Below are 13,322 nucleotides of genomic sequence, written 5' to 3'. Positions count from 1 at the left end.
GAAAAAAGGATGCCAGAATGTAAATTTTTACAAAAACAGGAAGTATAGTCTTTTACCTGTCCTGAGCACAATAGCTCACTATTTCCAACCCTATGATGTTATCACCTGCAGTAAGACATTGCATAGAGATATGGCGAAAGGGAGGCTGTTGTTTTGTGTTAGAAATGGTGGTGGTGGTAATGCTGGTGGTGTCATTTTCTGTCATATTCTACTCTTCATGACCCCTTTGGGACTTTCTTGGCAAAGGAAATGGGGTGGTTTGCCCTTTCCTTCTCCACCTTCTTTTACAGATAAGAAAACTAAGGCAAAGGAGAGTTAAGTGTTTTGAGCATAGTCACACAGCTAAATATCTATGACCAGATTTTAATTGCTGAATCCAGGCTCAACACCCTATCCACTATGCCATATAAAGCATCCTGCTTCTGTTTTCCATGTGCCACTTGTGTAACATTTTTCTTCCCTGGTCCTCAGTTTCTTCTTATATCAAATGAAGGGCTTCATTCCAAAAATATCTTTCATAAATGGAGACACATTGTGGTACTGAAAGTCAGACACTGGGGGGGCGACTAGGTGGTGCAGTAGATAGAGCACCGGCCCTGGAGTCAGGAGTACCTGAGTTCAAATCCGGCCTCGGACACTTAATAATTACCTAGCTATGTGGACTTGGGCAAGGCACTTAACCCAACTGCCTTGCAAAAAAAAAAAAAACTAAAAAAAAAAAAAAAGAAAAGAAAATTAGACACTGGCCTGAGAATTGAGAAGGTTTGGGACTGACTACATGACCTCCAAGATCTTTAATCTCTCTGAGCCTGTTTTCTCATTTGCAAAATTAGAATTAGAAACAAAATTCTAGACTTGTAAGGGACCTCAGGTAGCATGTCATCCAACTCCCTCATTTTAAGAGGACACTGAGGCACAGTAAGGCTACAACTTAGCCCAAGGTCACAAAGAGAGTAAGCATTTGAGGTAGAATTTGAACCCTTGTCATCTAATTCCAGAGAGCCTCAGAGAACCCTAAAGATCTGAATGCAAGTCCCACCTAGTCTGTTGATCCCACACCAGTCACTTAACCCTTCAATATCGCAACCAACTCTCTTAGACTATAAAATAAAGAAGTTAGCCTCCTATATAAGTAAAGGGAGTTTCCTCCAGGCAAATGAAATCATAAATCCAGACCCCTAACTACAACAAAACTCATGGAAATATTATGAAGCTCAAAAATATTCAGATTATAGATTATATGTAGAAATATTCTAAGAGAGCTTCTAGTAAAACCCCTTCATTTAATGATGAGGAATCCAAGATCAGAGGGATCTCTGGATCAACAAGTATTAATATTCTAGTCACTATTTTTTAGCATAATTCCATTTTTCAGACTAGTTGGAACAGTTCACAATTTCACCACCACAGAACTCCAACAGATCTGTCTCCCACCTTGCACAATCCCTCTAAGCTTTCTTTTTTTCATCTTTTGTCCCTGTCAATTTTTGATCTATCCAGGGTTACACAGATATTAAGGAACAAACCCGTCCAAGTTTGAAGACTCCAAATCCAAAATTCTTTCTACCATATACAATTTGTAAACCTGAAAGTGTTATATAAATGTCATCTGTTTTTATTATCCTTAAATTCTAGGAACTCATAATTGATTCTGCAACATTGGCACATTGGGGAATGGTAGAAAACAATTTTCCAGGCTGGTCAGAATGTTCTTAAATTGAAAGATTTTTGTTCTCAGTGGTTAAACCTACCTGGGAATCTAGTGATATGGTTGTCACTTCAAACATCAGCATTCAAAATGATATTTGGAAGAGGGACAAAAAAATCCAAATCCTTTATATCACACCGACTTATCTGCCAGTTAACTGAATGGGAGATAAAATTGCAAATGGACCTCTCCCAAGAGGTACTGGAGGATAAAAAAGACACAGTATGAAGTTGGGTTTGGGTAGGGTTTTGGGAGTGTTTTTGGTGCTTTTCCCCCTCAAATGTATCCTTAGCAGGACCCTGCCAATCTGTCTCCTGAGGATAGTTTCACCCTTCAGAAAATATGACATTCTATTTCCTGCCCTTGTTTGTTAACACACCCTATTGCTATCCATCTCAGTTTCAAGCAACTGCCAGACTACATTAACACCCTCCTCCTCGGTGAGACAGAAAATAGAAAAGAAATAATTCAGCAGATTTTATTTTCCGTGGCCCACCGAGTGGCACCACGATAACCAGAGAGGAGGAAACCACAATTGGATCCTGATTGATGCCGCCCAAGACCGGGAAGGGAGAAGACGGTTTAACCACCTCCTGCATTTCCTCGCAAAGAACATTGGCTTGTTATTTTAGTTGTCTGGGCTCCCCTTCTCTGCTAAGGAGAGATGCAGTAATTAAAGGGCAGAGGGAGGGACTCCCCCTTCCCCCAGGAATGCTACAAACTGTCAAAAGTGTCACTCAGAAGCAATCATAAAGAGGTAGTGATCATTTGTGCAGACAGAGTGACACCTAGTGGTAATCCAATTTAGAGTCTCTATATCCCTTGACTTTAACATGTAGGTAATGATCAGAGATGATAGATAATAGATTACATTAGGAGAGAGGGAGGGGGGGAGAGAGAGAGAGAGAGAGAGAGAGAGAGAGAGAGAGAGAGAGAGAGAGAGATGGATAGATGAATGAATGAACAGATGGATGGATGAAAGGATGGATGGATGGATGGATGAGAGAGATGGATGAATGTATATACATACATACATACATACATACATGATTACATACATACAGTAAAGAGTGAGGGAAAGAAGAGAGGATAAAGGAAGAGGGGAGAGAGAGAGAAAGAGAGAAAAAGACAGAGAGGCAGAAAGGAGAGATCAGAGAGAGAGACAGAGAGAGACAGAGAGAAAAGAAAGGGAGAGAGAGGAAGAGAACCTTAAAGTGCTTGTAATGTGCTAGTTACTGTGCTAAGTAAGGGCTGAGGATACCAAAACAAGAAAACAAGATAGTCACTATTCTCATGTAACAACATTCTAAAGAGGAACTGGGAGAGGAGAGAAGATTAAAGGTCACATGGTTATAAATTTAGAGGTTGGAAGGAACCTCAAGTGCTGTTGAGTCCAACCTCTTCATTTTATAGATAAGAAAACCGAGTCCAATAAAAGTGAAGTAACTCATTCAGGGTCATACAGCAAGTGTCTGAGGCTAGATTTGAATTCAAGTCTTTCTGACTCTAGGCCCAGCACTCTATCCACCATGCAACCTGCTGCTTCAAAGTTTTAAATTGTACTTTCCTGATGACTACTCTGTGGGATAGGTGGTACAAGTCCTTGTATCCTCATTTTACAAATGAAACTGAGGCCCAGAAAAAATTGACCAGGATTACCTTGCTGGTCAGAGTCAGAGCTAGCCTCAAACCTGAGGCTTCATACCTGAAAACCAGTATTCCTACCACCTCACTATACTACCTCTAGCAGTGCCCAGATCTATAGGTGATGATGCCAGTCAGACTTAATGACCCTGAGCTAATATAGACAGCCTGTGTTCCAAGAAAAGGGAAAGTACCTGCAGCTACCACCAAGTAGTGAGTCTCATTAGAGCTACTGCCTTTTCTAATTAATAGTAAAAGATACTTAATAAAAACATCTCTTCCAACACCTTCATTTTATCCATGGAGAAACTAAGCTCATACAATTAGTGATAGAATTAAGGTAAGATCAGTTCTCCTGATTCCCAGTAGGTGGGAAATTCCGCTCAATCTGGAATCAGATGACTTGGGTTAGAGTATTATATGTTCTATTTATGTGATGTTGGGCTGGCCATAATTTCAAATGCCAAAAGTACATTGCCAAAAAGACTATTTTATGAAGAATTCATACAAAGCAAGCACTTGCAGGTATCAGAAGAAGTGTAGATACTCTGAAGGACTTTCTTAAGAACTTTAGAATTGATTATGCAGCATGGAAGACATTGGCACAGGACCATCCAGCATGTTGTGCCCTCATCAGAGAGGAGACTATGCTCTGTGAACAAGTTAGAATTGAAGCAACTCGTGAGATGTGCAAGTTTAGAACAACACCCCAGGTGTTCACATGGACTATTTGTGTCTGACCTATGGTAGAGCATTCAGAGCTCTTATTGATCTGATAAGCAAAGTAAAGCATGCTGTAACTTGTATCTAATACTGTGATATTTTGGTCTTCAATAATGAAGGACAACCAATCAACCATGTGACATTGAACACAATCCTTTTGAACTTCAGTTTTCTCTTTTAGAAATTGAGTAGTTGAACTCAAGGGTCTCTAAAAATGCTTTCATCCCTAAATCCCAGGCTATCAAACTAGTTTCATCACTTAATCATTTTGTAACCTTGGATGAGTGAATTCCCCTCTCTTTACCTCCATTTCCTCAATGATAATGTGAGGTAGATACACTGTATTGTTTCCAAGGTCCATGGCAGCCCAGATCCATGATCCTAGGATGCCCAGTTCAGGGTTTTTTCCATGGACCAAGTTACACCTAATAATAATAATAATGATAATCTTGCACTTCATGATCCAACCAAACTTGTCTCCTCGATATTCTGCACATATGATACCCCATCTTCTAGCTCAGTATCCTTGCACAGGCCATCTTCCAAACCCAGAAGACATACACCCGTCATCCTCCTCTTAGGATTACTAGCTGCCTTCAAGTATCCATTCACAAACCACCTCTTCTTCGAGTTTCTTCCTGATCAAACCAGTTGTTGCAGCCCTCCATCAACTTCCATATTACTTTATATATGGTTTGTATATCATTTGTCTGAAGGACTGATTTTATTTATGTATTTGAATAGTTGTTGAGCAATATTGATAGTTCCCTTATTCCTTTTTTTTAAATTATTTCCACACCAATGAAATCATGAGTCCAAACCAAAAATAAAAATAAAAATCTCTAATCAATAAATTCTTATTGCACACCTACTCTGTGCCAGGCAATGTGTTGGATACTAAAGATTAAATATGTGTAAAGCAATTATAATCTCTGACCTTAAAGAACATACTAAGAGTATACAACATACATTCAAAATGGTGACCAAGGAAGAGATTATTTGTCTAGGGAGTCACAGAAATTGTGAGTAGAGGTATAGGAGAGTAGGTTATCCCACCCTTTCTGGAACAATTAGTTTTCTTTTGGGGGATTTTTTTCTGTGTGTGAGGTAACTAGTTTTAAGTGACTTGCCAAGGATCATACAGTAGTATCAAGCCTCTGAGGCAGACTCCAGAGAGAGTGCTTTATCCACTGAACCATCTAGCTGCCCCCATCTAATAGGTTTCTAATACTTTGTGAATGACACCAACATAAATATACATGATGACACACAACTATTGCGGAATTCAGTGTGATGAAGCATCACTGTAATCTTTGTTACTAAGGAGACTAAAGCTGGTGAGATTCCCTGAGGTCAGGAGTTTTGATCTGCAGTAGTGCTAAAACCAATTAAGTGTCCCTTCTAAATCTCACACCACTATGGGGAATCCCTGGGGTGAGGAGGAAACCAGTCTACATAAGGGCAAACTGGCCCAGGCTAGAAACAAAGTAGGTCAAAGCTTTCCTGCCAATCAGCATAAAAGGCAGACCCATGAGTGGCCACTTAACTTCTAGCCTAAGCAAGATAGGGAGACCCAGGCATACCACTACAAATAATAATAATAATGTACCCAGGGGTGTTGTAAAGCTCAAATTGGATGGGAGATGCAAAGAACACACTAATTAAATGTTTGTTATTGTTGTTGTTGTCATTACAGGAGGTCCACAGTCACCAGGTCTCCAGTCTAGTGATGATGTCATTCTTTTTGACTACACTCTTGCTGAAACCAAGTTTTATTTTATAGAGTACTACAGGGGTGTTCTGGTAATTGTTTTAACAATTGGGGGAAATAAAAAAAATATATATATACACACACACACACACACACACACACACACACTTTTTAAATGACTCTGTTAATAACAATATTTTCTTAAGACTACAATAAGTAACAAAACAACAAATCAAGTTGTGATTTGTAGCAACTGTTGTTTCTGAGGTGTAAGGGCAGCTAAGGTGGTTTAGAGTAGCCAGACCAGGAGTCAAGAGGATTCATCTTCCTAAGTTCAAATTTGGCCTGAAACACTTACTAGCTATGTGACCTGGGCAAGTTACTTACCCCTATTTGCCTCAGTTTCCTCATCTTTAAAATGAGTTGGAAAAGAAAATGACAAACCATTGCATTATCTTTGCCAAGAAAACTCCAATAGAGTCATGAAGAGTCAGATAGTACTGAAACAACTTAACAGAGATATAAATGCCTACACTGAAAACTTAACAATTGACTTTCTTTTTTTTATTTAAGATTTTTTTTTCAAGACAATAGGGTTAAGTGGCTTGCCCAAGGCCGCACGGCTAGGTAATTATTAAGTGTCTGAGGTCAGATTTGAACCCAGGTACTCCTGACTCCAAGGCCAGTGCTCTATCCACTATGCCACCTAGCCCCCCCTAACAACTGACTTTCACAAGGACACCCCTACATATATAATCTGTTTTAAAGGTGAAGATTAATGATTATTTGGCAAATTAGTCCATCATCATGGTCTATACTCAAGGGATGTATAAACCTGTCTACCCTCATGCTGAACAATTTTTATCTAACAGAGGTATTCTGGCATCAAGTTGAGCTAAAAGGAGCAGGGTGACATTAGGTAGCTAAGCTATCTTATGTTGTCACAAAAACTGACCTTTAACCAAATTTTCTAGGAACAAAAAGAAACTTATAAAGGCAGAATGAGCCTTCACTCTGGGAAAAAAAGAAAGGAAGAGAAAGACTAGCATATGGGAGGAAAAGCATTGATAACCTTGGAGAAAGCAGAGATAGGATCAGAAACCAGATTGCTAGAAATTGGGAAGTTAGTGAGAAGAAAGGAAATGAAGGGAACAAGTAAGAATGACACCTTTTTCTGGTAGCTTAGCTGTGAAAGGAAAAGATAAATCAAAATGAATAGCTTGAGGGGAATGGTAGAATCAAGTGAAAAAAAAATTAAGTAAAGAAGAGGCTTAGTTATATTTGTAGGCAGTAAGGAAAGAGCCATGAGAAAAGAAGAGATTTAAATCAGGAGAGAGAAAAGGTATGATTATGGGGACAATTTGTTGAAGACAGAAAGCAAGATTATCAAGGGCAAAAGTTACAAGGAAGAGTTTTCCTTTTTATAAGGAAGGATTCAACAAAGTTGGAGAGGAGAGGATTACATCAGGAAATAACTCTGATTTAAAAATAAAAGGCATAAATTAAAAAAACAACCAACTTCTGTAATAAAATTCCAGCAATGTCAATCAAATACTGGCTTCCCTAGGATCTGCAGTAAACACACTAAATAATTATTGGTCACTCACATATTAGTGTGAATTAGTGTATGAGAATTTATCTTTCCTTGCAGAGATCAGGGCACCAAGGAAATGAGACCTGGGGTTGCTTTATTGTTGCTTACCCAACAATCCAAGGTGAAACATTCCTTGGTCTCCTATAGTGACAGATTACCAAAAGACATCAACCCTGAGTGAAAAGAGTGATAGATTTGGAGTGAAGAAATCTGGTTTTGAATTTTGCTCTTTTTGTCAAGGTAGTGCTTTGTAAAATTCCAAGTGCTAGATAAATGTCAGTTTAATAAAATTTAATACAGCTGGGTGGTACAGCATACTGGGTCTGTAGTCGGGAAGATCTGAGTCCAAATTTGACCTCAATGCTAACTATGTGACTCTGGGCAAGTCCCTTACTCTCTATCTGTTTCCTCTACTGTAAAATGGACTGTAAAATATCATAATCATTATGTTTGCTATTATGATGATGATGATGATGATGATGTATGACCTTAAGTAAATTACTTTCTCCCTCTAGGCTCTGGATTTTTCATCTTAAAATGGGAGTCAATTCAAAGTTTATTCCTATTTCTACATCCTAGGGTCTCACTCAGTGGTAGCCAGCAGCAATTGTAGGTTGCTTTGGAGATTCCCCCTTTATTGCCCCCCTCCCTTCCCCCCAGCTCTGAATTCTCAGACTAGGATGGTGCACAGTCTCAGATTAAACAAAAATGGAGGGGGAGGCTAGGTGGCACAGTGGATAGAGCACTGGCCTTGGAGTCAGGAGTACCTAGAGTTCAAATCTGACCTCAGACACTTAATAAATATCTATCCATGTGACCTTGGGAAAGCCACTTAACCCCATTGCCTTGAAAAATCTAAAAAAAAAGGGGGGGGGGGGCAGCTAGGTGGTATAGTGGATAGAGCACCAGCCTTGGAGTCAGGAGTACCTGGGTTCAAATCCAGTCTCAGACATTTAATAATTAGCTAGCTATGTGGCCTTGGGCAAGTCACTTAACCCCATTTGCCTTGCAAAAACCTAAAAAAAAAAAATGAAAGAAGAAATTGCTGCTCTTGTGACTGACAATGGCTCTGGCAAGTGCAAAGCTGGCTTTGCTGGGGATGATGCTCCTCAGGCTGTGTTCCCCTCCATTGTTGGATGCCCAAGACACCAGGGTGTCGTGGTGGGAATGAGGCAGAAGGACAGTTATGTTGATGATGAGGCCCAGAGCAAGAGAGGTATCCTGACTCTGAAATATCTCATTGAGCATGGCATTGTTACCAACTGGGATGACATGGAGAAAATCTGGCATCATACCTTCTACAATGAGCTTCATGTAGCCCCTGAAGAACACCCTGTTCTGCTTACAGAAGCTCCTTTAAATCCTAAGGCCAATAGAGAGATGACACAGATCATGTCTGAGACCTTCAACACCCCAACATGTATGTTGCTATTCAGGCCATGTTGTCTCTGTATGCTTCTGGTCATATCACTGGTATTGTCATGGACTCTGGTGATGGTGTCACCCACACTGTGCCCATCTACGAGGGTTATGCCCTTCTCCATGCCATCCTCCTTCTGGATTTGGCTGGCCGTGATCTGATAGACTACTTCATGAAGATACTGACAGAAAGAGGGTACAGCTTCACTACCACAGCTGAGAGGGAAATTGTTTGTAATATCAATGAGAAGCTGTGCTACGTTGCCCTGGACTTTGAGCAGGAGATGGCCATTGCTGCTTCATCCTCTTCCTGGAAAAGAGCTATGAGTTGCCTGATGACCAGGTGTTCACCATTGGCAATGAGAGGTTCAGGTGTCCAGAGGCCCTCTTCCAGCCATCCTTCCTGGGTATAGAATCCTGTGGCATTCATGAGACCACTTTCAATTCTATCATGAAATGTGATGTTGAAATCTGAAAGGATCTATATGCCAACACAGTATTGTCTGGTGGTACTAATATGTACCCTGGTTTGCTGACAGAATACAGAAAGAAATCACAACCCTGGCACCTAGCATAATGAAGATTAAGATCATTGCTTCCCCTGAATGTAAGTATTCGGCATGGATTATTGTATTCTGGCTTCTCTCTCCACCTTCCAGCAGATGTGGATCAGTAAGCAGAAATATGATGAATCTGGCCCATCCATTGTCCATCACAAATGCTTCTAAATGGACCACTAGCAGATGCGTAGCATTTGCTGCATGAGTATTCACAAAGTAAAAATTTACCCTGTCAAATAATACACCTCATGTTGGCCTCATGAAATTGGAATAAGCCTTCTTTGAAAAGAAACTTATCCTTAAAAAAGTTTGTGTCTGATATTAGACAAATATCAGCACTTTTTAGACTGTTGAATCGTTACTGAGTTGACCTTGTATTCACGTTAACAGTTGTTCCCTTGGTGTACATTTTAGCATATCTTGTACATATCTTTGATCTAAACCCTGATATGGGTCACTTCATTTTGACAGGTAAGGCTAAGACTAAGAGTTAGCTTCTATAGAGAACTGATCTGATAATATGGCATTATAGTATTTGGCTGGTTGATGCTCAACAGCTGTACAGTTTAGTTCTATTAAGTATCAGATCTATACGGGGTATCTAAAGGTCAGATTTCCAGAATCTAAAAGAGCTGACTTACAGAATTTCTGTCCTAAGGCTGGCAAGTTTATTAAATGTGTGTTATATCTTGCCTTCATCCTAGCAGGAATACATATTGAATCCAAGCCTTAGAAACCAGTTTTTTTTCCTTTTCTTTTCTTTTCTTTTTTTTTTTTTTTTTTAGGTTTTTGCAAGGCAAATGGGGTTAAGTGGCTTGCCCAAGGCCACACAGCTAGGTAATTATTAAGTATCTGAGATCAGATTTGAACCCGGGTACTCCTGACTCCAGGGCCAGTGCTTTATCCACTGTGCCACCTAGCTGCCCCCAGTTTTTTTTCTTAACCCACTGTTTTCCCCCCCATGTCATGGGGCTAAGTTACTCAACCTTGAGTTGCAAAAGTTTGCATTTACAACCTGTAAATTTGTGCATCTAGTTAATTTATGTAAGATTTTTGTACATTGCCTTAATGTTCTAACATGATAGTAGAATACCAAATTTGTAAGTCATCCTAAGAGTTGAGAATTGTAATGCCCAACACGTCATTGTATAAGGAAAATAAAAGTGCTGCAACTATTTCTACATCCTACAGTGTACTATAAACTATCTCAAAAAATATACATTTTTGGTATTCATAAACTCTGTACTCCAGCTGAACTGGACAACTAACTGTTCCCCTAAACTTATACTATTCCCTACCTCTATGACTATCTCTCCTCACTCTGGCCTCAGAATGCCTTATCCTCCTCCCAGGCTTAACAGTCACCTGCTTATGAAGCCTTCCCTGACCCTCCTCATTTTCCTTTGTTCAATACTTTGTGTGTTTGTGTGTTTATGTGTATGTGTGTGTATGTGTGTGTGTGTGTCTCCCTCTCTGCCAGCTGCCAGAGAACTCTATCCTTGGAAGCTGTCCTTCTACCAATGACTAATGGGATTGTTCCCTGGAAGTTTACAAGAGGGTCTGGCTACATGTGTAAAAGTTGTAAAGCAGATTCTTCCCCCTTCTTCTCCCAGGAAAATATAAACTCCTTAAAAGCAGAGATTTCATTTCTTGAGTAGCCTCCAGTACAATGCTGAGTATACACTATTCTCCTTAATCTATGCTTGGAGAATGAAATACAATTGATCTATGATGTCCTGTCATTAAAGATAGAGAAGAATGAGATGAGCCAAGCTCGGAGAAAGGCAAGATCAAGTAGAGTCCCAAGGAGGACTGTCCAGGACACTGGAGACCAGAAAAGAGTCATAGACAGAAATGAAATTGAAATAATAGAAAATGTCTTGGGGTTAGTGGATTGTAACTGCTAATACTTATACTACCTCCCCTTACTACATCCATTTCCCAAAAAGAGGTGTCAAGGATATAGTAAGAAGAGGAGGTAAGAACAATTCCTCCTTCCCTTCTCCCTCAGTGATGTACCTGGGTTGGGGGCGGGGCAGATGTTTAACAGTTCACTTTAGAAGATATGCTCTGAAGGCCAATAGAGGGAAGAATTAGGCAAGAGTGAAAAGAACATGAGTTTGAAGTCTGGATTTATAGCTTTGAATAACAGTTCTACTTCTTACCACTTGCCTCTAGGTAAGTGATTTAACCTCTAGGACCCTCAGTTAAATCATCACTAATTGGAGAATAGATTAAGTGATCTCTAAAATCCCTTTCAGCGCTAGGAGTATGGTATTAGAGCAAATGGAAAGGTTCGTTTGAGGAAAAATGGCAAAAAAAATCACAAGATATTACATTGTATGAATTCACTTCAGTCATTTTTCAGTGTCTTTGTGACCCCATCTGGAATTTTCTTAGCAAAGATACCACAGCAGTTTGCCATTTCCTTTTTCAGCTCACTTTGTAGATAAGGAAACTGAAGCCAACAGGATTATGTGATTTGACCAGAATCACATAGCCAGGAAGAGTCTAAGGCTCAGGAAGATGATTTTTCTTCTGTGCACTACCTAGCTATTTAACAATTGACAAAACACATTCATTCTTGCTTCTTGCTTGAACTTTTGTAAACTTTACAACAATGTCGTAAAGTATTCTCATTAAGGGAAACTGAATTTCCCCAGTAAGTCCAAGACCTTAGATGTATTCATTAACCAAGTTGGGTCAAGAGCTCATTGTTCTTTCTATTGCTTCAAGAAAGAAAACAACTTCAGGGAAGTGTGTCAGAAATATATATTTTTTAAAAATTGTAACTATATCATAAGTTCATACTCTGCAAACAGGAACAGGTAGAATTTATTAAGTTTTTTTAGTAACCATTTTTCTGAAACTATGCCAGTCAGTTCACTAGGGTAGAAAAGGACACAGGAAATTAGCAAAGATCCAATGTCCAGAAATAAAGTCTACAATGAGCCAATGCTTTCTCTTATTCCCAAGAGTCTGCAGGAAGAGAGAGGAGACTATAAGCTGCCTTAGGTCAGGGACTTTCACTGTTTTGTCTTTGTATCCACTACTTAACAAAGTTTCAGACATAATAATAAAGTTTGTTAAACTGAATAAAGTTCAGAGAAGAAAACTCCCATACATGTGTGTAACCCCTCAAAATGTGTCCTGAAAGGATGTCAACCAGGTCCTGTTAAGAAGAGGAGTTGAATTCCTTAGTGCATCTTTGCTATAGAACCAGTCACTGGTTGACTAGGGTCATAGGGACAGTCAATGAGAAGAGCATTTGATGAGAATTCAGCATATAAATGAATCAGTTCAAGGTCAGTCAATTAGAAAATTAGTGAGGGGCGGCTAGGTGGCGCAGTGGATAAAGCACCAGCCCTGGAGTCAGGAGTACCTGAGTTCAAATCCGGTCTCAAACACTTAATAATTACCCAGCTGTGTGGCCTTGGGCAAGCCACTTAACCCCATTTGCCTTGGGAAAAAACCTAAATATATATGTGTGTGTATATATATACACACACATATATATATGTATATATATATATATATATATATATATATATATATATAAAGAAAATTAGTGAGCAGGAGAATTCCTGAGAAGTCAATAGATAGAATGTATAATCAGGAATGGTTTAATGGGTAGAGAAGGAGGAGGATAAAATACCAGAACTAGGGTCAAGAAGATCTGACTTCAAATCTAATCTCAGACACGTATTGCTGTGTGACCCTGAGCAAGTCACTTTACCTCTCTATGCTTCCATTTCCTTATTTGTAAAATATGATGAAGAATACCACCTACCTCCTAGGTTGTTGTGAGAATCAAATGAGATAATAATCATAAAGTGCTTAGCACAATTCTATATAAATTATTGCTATTAATATTATCGTGGCTCTACTTATTGTATCCACCCAATAGAATATAAATTACTTACAATAAGAGACTATTTTGTTTTTGTCTTTGTATTTGTAGCA

The 13,322-nt window shown here is 39.3% G+C and overlaps 1 pseudogene; it reads left to right on the top strand.

Annotated features, from left to right (window-relative positions):
- The first annotated feature begins 8,409 nt into the window (after positions 1 to 8,409).
- LOC141511298 (actin, cytoplasmic 2-like) lies at positions 8,410 to 9,595 on the top strand (annotated as a pseudogene).
- Positions 9,596 to 13,322: the final 3,727 nt, after the last annotated feature.

The sequence above is a fragment of the Macrotis lagotis genome, chromosome 2 (genome assembly GCF_037893015.1).
Source record: "Macrotis lagotis isolate mMagLag1 chromosome 2, bilby.v1.9.chrom.fasta, whole genome shotgun sequence".
NCBI classification, from domain to species: domain Eukaryota; kingdom Metazoa; phylum Chordata; class Mammalia; order Peramelemorphia; family Peramelidae; genus Macrotis; species Macrotis lagotis.
This window is presented reverse-complemented; position numbering and strand designations above follow the sequence as displayed.